The sequence below is a fragment of the Tachyglossus aculeatus genome, chromosome X3 (assembly GCF_015852505.1).
Source record: "Tachyglossus aculeatus isolate mTacAcu1 chromosome X3, mTacAcu1.pri, whole genome shotgun sequence".
Taxonomy (NCBI): domain Eukaryota; kingdom Metazoa; phylum Chordata; class Mammalia; order Monotremata; family Tachyglossidae; genus Tachyglossus; species Tachyglossus aculeatus.
Genome location: NC_052099.1, coordinates 14,510,364 through 14,516,363, shown reverse-complemented (window position 1 = coordinate 14,516,363; position 6,000 = coordinate 14,510,364).

Below are 6,000 nucleotides of genomic sequence, written 5' to 3'. Positions count from 1 at the left end.
TTTCTGACCAGCGAAACCATTCTGTGGAGTCCTGAAAATTATCCCATCAACGGTGAAGGTTTCTGACCAACGAAACCATTCTGTGGAGTCCTGAAAAACAGCTAACATGAGCGGAGAAGGCGGTAACAGCTCCCTGCTGAAGTTCGGCACTAGCTGCATGGCGTGGCGGATAGAGCCCGGACCTGGGAATCAGAAGGTCATGGGTTCTAATCCCGGCCCCGCCACGTGTCTGCTGGGTGACCTTGGGCAAGCCGCTTAACTTCTCTGTGCCTCAGTTACCTCATCTGGAAAATGAGGATTGGGATTGTGAGCCCCACTTGGGACGGGGACTGTGTCCAACCTGGTTTGCTTATATCTCCCAGCGCTTAGTACAGTGCCTGGCACATAGTAAGCGCTTAACCAACACCACCATTACTATTATTACAGAAGCAGCGGGGCTTAGTGGAAAGAGCACGGGCTCGGGAGTCAGAGGTTGTGGGTTCTAATCCCAGCTCTGCCACTTCTCAGCTGTGTGACCTTGGGCAAGTCACTTAATTTCTCTGTGCCTCAGTTACCTCATCTGTAAAATAGGGATGAAGACTGTGACTGTAGACCTTGTACCTACCCTAGTGTTTAGAACAGTGCGTAGCACATAGTAGGTGCTTAACAAATACCAACATCATTATTATTATTACGTAAAAAGCCTTTACTTCTCCACGTGCCACATCCTGCTCCACTTATTCCCTCCCCGACTGAGTGGGAACCTGACTGGCAAAGATACGAGTGTGAGTGGCAACTGAAGCAAACCACTAGTACAAGTCAATCAATCAGTTAATGGTATTTATTGAGTGCTTACCGTGTGCAGAGCAATAGACTAAGCACGTGGGAGAATACAATAGAGTTAGTAAATATGATCCCTGCCCTCAAGGAGTTTACAATCTAGTAGGGGAAACAGACATTAAAATCAATTCCAGATAGGGGATGCAGCAGAGTATAAGGATATGTGAGAAAGTGCTGCGGAGCCCGGGTGCGGTGAATATCAAGGCGCTTAAAGGGGAGGAGACCCAAATGCACAGGGGACATGAGCAAGAAGTCAACAACAAGAGACGAGATCAAGGTACAGTAAGTAAGGTCCGCGTTAGAGGGAACGAATGAGTTCTCCAAGGGAATGGGCGTAGATGGAGAATAGAAGGGGACCCAGAACTGAACCTTGAGGGACCCCCACAGTTAGGGGGTGGGAGGCAGAGGAGGAGCCTGAAAAAGAGACCCAGAATGAGTGGCCAGAAAGCTGGGAGGAGAACCAGGAGAGGACAGTGTCAGCGAAGCCAAGGTGGGTTAATATTTCCAGGAGAAGGGGGTGGTCGACAATGTTGAAAGCAGCTGAGAGGTCGAGAGGATTAAGATGGAATAGAGGCCGTTGGATTTGCCAAGGAGACAATTGGCGACCTTTGAGAGGGCGGTTTCTGGGGAGTGAAGGGGACAGAAACCAGATTGGAAAGGGTCAAGGAGAGAATTGGGGAGAGCAATTTGAAACAGCAGGCAACTCACTCAAGGAGTTTGAAGAGGAATGGTGGGATGGAGATGGGGCGATAACTGGGGGGAGCCAAGGGGTCCAGGGAGAGATTTTTAGGATAGGAGAGACATGAGCATATTTGAAAGCAGTGGGGAAGAAGCCATTGGGGAGCGAATGGTTGAAAAGACGGCAGTTAGGGAGGGTAGAAGGGAGAGGTCAGATGTGCAGGTGCCGGGGGTGGATTTTGAGAAGAGGCAGGAGGTCTCCTCTAGAGATACTGCTGGAAAAGATGGGAGAGTTGAAGGTGAGGAAGGAACGGGGAGGGACTGAGGAAGGGCAGGGGAGATTTTAGGGAGATAATGCCTGATAGCGTCAATTTTCTTCACAAAGGCGTGGGTGTCAATAAGGCGGAGAAATAATTTTGCCGGGCAGAGGAGAGGGCAGTGTTAAAACACGCGAGGATAAACTTGAAGTGGATGACGTCAGCCTGATATTTAGATTTCCGCCGGCAGCTCTCTCTAGCTTGTGAACAAGAGCGAAGGAGGTGAACTGTGGAGGTGATCCACACGGTAATTCGCATAGTGTCTGTCTCCCCCTCTAGACTGTAAGCTCATTATGGGCAGGGAACATGTTGGCTAATTCTGTTATATTGTACTCTCCCAAGCACTTAGTACAGTGCTCTGCAATTAGTGAGTGCTCAATAAATACGATTGATTGAGTGATTGAGTGATTGAGAGGAATACACCTATTTTAGTTTGGTGCCCTGTGTCCACTCACACACTCCTTCCTCTCAGAAGGAACACGCTTTTAGTTACTCATACGTGGCGAAGCACCTAGCTCCCAGACACAAATGCTTCTCTCTCAGTGTCACGCGCAGAATCCGTGAGCTGAAAGGGTAGATGCAAGGAAGAGGAGCACAAAGTCAGGGCCAGTCACTTTTTTAAACAACCGCGATTTAATGTACTGACAAAACACAGAATAAATGAGACCCCCAAACAAGCCTGCGAAGATCCACTTGCCCTTCATCATGGTCTATTTGCGAAATACCGTGCTCTCCAAAATCCTACCCAGCTCGGGAATCAACTCCCGGAAACAGGGACAACAGCAATGCTGATCTGGACGGGCATGGCGCTGCTTCACTGACCACGGAGCCCTGCCAGGCTTCCCTGGCATTTCGGGAATCATCCCGGGTCAATCCGCGGACCGTCTGATGGTCTGGAACAACAACAAGCCCTTCCCCGTGAGTGGAGATATTACCCAGTGTTTAGAATAGTGCTTGGCACTCAGTAAGCACTTAACAAATACCATTATTTTTATTATAGCCAGTAATAATGATAATAATAATAATAATAATGATGGCATTTGTTAAGCGCTTACTATTTTCGAAGCACTGTTCTAAGCGCTCGGGGGATACAAGATGATCAGGTGGTCCCACGGGGGGCTCACAGTCTTCATCCCCATTTTACAGATGAGGGAACTGAGGCTCAGAGAAGTGAAGTGACTTGCCCAGAGCCACACAGCTGACAAGTGGCAGAGCCGGGATTAGAACCCATGACCTCTGACTCCCAAGCCCGTGCTCTCAATGCCCCTCTCAGGGTCACACCTGGAGAGTTTCCAGTACTCGATCAGTCTCGACTGTGGGAGAGAGAGTCAAGCAGAGGCATAACCTCTCTTACGGAGAAGCAGCATGGCTCAGCGGAAAGACCCCGGGCTTTGGAGTCAGAGGTCATGGGTTCAAATCCTGGCTCCACCAATTGTCAGCTGTGACACTTTGGGCAAGTCACTTAACTTCTCTGGGCCTCGGTTCCCTCATCTGTAAAATGGGGATGAAGACTGTGAGCCCCCCGTGGGACAACCTGATCACCTTGTAACCTGCCCAACGCTTAGAACAGTGCTTTGCACATAGTAAGTGCTTGATAAATGCCATTATTATTATTATTATCATTATTATTATCATTATTATTACCATTCCATTCCTAGCTTGGGCAGTGGTTAGCGAGCGGAAGGCGATCTGCTGCAAGTCAAAACTCACCCGTGCTGGGCAGCAGTGGGTTCGGAGAAAGTCCAGGGCGAAGACTCGAGTTTACTGCATAGAAGGAGGCAATGGTAAACCGCTTTCGTCTTTTGACCAAGAAAACTCTACTGATAACACTACCGGAACGACTGCAGCTGGAGGTGGGGTGTTCTGGGAGAGATGCATCCACGGTGTCGCTATGGGGCGGAGACGACTCGACGGCGCAAAACAAATCGAGACAAGAAACCAATGACGGTTTCTGGTTGATCGCCATCCTCCAATCCCGCTCTGCCGTGGTCGGCCTGCAGCTGGAACCGATTTGTGCATCCTATTCAAACGTGTGGGCCTGCGAATCACAGGCAACGGACAGAAAGTGTAGCATGGATGGATCCTCCAGCATTTCCCTGACTCTCCCGTACGTTTAATTTCTTCCGCATTTTCTCTGACGCCCTGAAATGGCAGTTCGGCCAAAGTGGAGTCACTTGGGTCTCACCTGACACTCGGGAGGAATATACTTACGTGGTTACCAGCCGCCACAGGTCTCGATCCGTTGCCCAAAACGTCGGAGACGGCAGGCCGTTTATCACCTGCCCTCCTGGGCCATTCGGGCTTCCGGATTCCGCTCGTCCGATCTCTGTCCTCCCCAACGCTCCCGCGCCGCCTCACCTTATTTGGTTGGCACAGGATCGAGGGACCCCCTTCTTCGTATTCCCGGCCTGAGGTGTCCAGGGGCTTCCATCGTGGGGTCGACGTCCCACCCGCCCTTCCAAGCTTTGCTAGCTCGGGCAGTCACGAGATAGCGTTTCGACCTCGAGACGGCGGGTGGCCCGGTTCACCTTGACACAGGGTCTCATAGAACCTCGGAAAGGCCGCACAAGCCATCGCCGTAGACTCTGGATCGCAAGGAAAAATCCTGCTCCTCTAGCCACGGTTACCAACTGGGTTTTGTTTTTATTTCATGCCTTGCATAGTTCTCCTTGTCCCTTATGCTGTTTTCACGATTTAGTGCTCATTGCTCCCAATATGTCTGTCTCCAATCCTCCCCCACACCCCACAGTTCATGAGGTCCGTGCCCAATTCCCCACTGTGTATTCTTTTCCAGTGCCTAGTATAGTGCTCTGCACACGGGAAGGGCTTAATAAACACCATTATTACTAAAGAAGTGAGACTTATCTGTTGTTACCAACAGGAGACCACAACTAAAAACAGAAACAGGGGCCAGTCTTCCATTTTGAATCACCTCCAGGAGATTGTCCTCCGAAATGGCCACACCCCAACTCTTAACCCCTATTTCAGTGGCTTAATACCTCTGGAGGGGACAGGCGGCTAGGCCTTTGACTTCTGGGCAATTTCGCTTCTGATGAGCGAAGCGGAGCAGTGGCAGCATAAATAGCACCAAGGGAAGGAAGAAACTTGTTGAAGACCTAAATTACACGTACAAAGTACACAAAAGACAAAAATGAGAGGACCACAAGGAGAAGGAAGCAGTGGCGGCAGCAGAACAGGGTGTGGGATGGGGGAGTGCCCACTTTTCATATGCATGGAAAGGGACCATGGCAGGACCCAGGAGGGGAAGAAACTTGATGTTTCGAATTACATATGAAGCACACGGAGCGCACCGCCTAACTTGAGGAAGTAGGATTTAATTCCCATTCTACTGAGGCAAAAAGAAGTTAAGTGACTTGCCCAAGGTCACACAGCAGACGCTTGGAAGAGCCGGAATTAGAACCCGGGTCCTGTGAACCCCCAGGCCTGTGCTCTCTCCACTAGGTCACACTGCTGGGTCACATCTTTAATTTTTATTCTATGTTGCCAAGCTCTGCACAATCAGTAAATACTACTGCATGGATGGATGAATGAATGAATGAATGAGTTAATTAATTAATTAATGGGTAATGAATGACTAGACTACATCTGTGAGATTCAGATCACATTTTCTTATCAATCAATCAATGATATTTATTGAGCGCTAGCGAGCACTATACTAAGCACTAGAGAAGCAGTGTGGCTCAGTGGAAAGAGCACAGGCTTTGGAGTCAGAGGTCATGGGTTCAAATCGCGGCTCTGCCAACTGTCAGCTGTGTGACTTTGGGCACATCACTTCACTTCTCTGGGCCTCAGTGACCTCATCTGTAAAATGGGGGTTAAAACTGTGAGCCCCCCGTGGGACAACCTGATCACCTTGTAACCTCCCCAGCACTTAGAACAGTGCTTTGCACATAGTAAGCGCTTAACAAATACCATCATTATTATTATTGGGAGAGTATAATATAACAGATTTAATGCTTCTTCTTCTTTTTCTGTTACCTTATTTACACTCCTGTGAACTTATTTATACCCTGATTTGGCACTTCTATGTGTACTCAACTTTTTATTTTGACCACTTCAGTGGTAAATATTCTTATATTTTTCTCCCCCTTTAGAGTGTAAGCTCCTAGTGGGCAGGAAGTGTGCCACTTCTTTATTCTAAACCTCCCTAGTACAGTGCATCGCA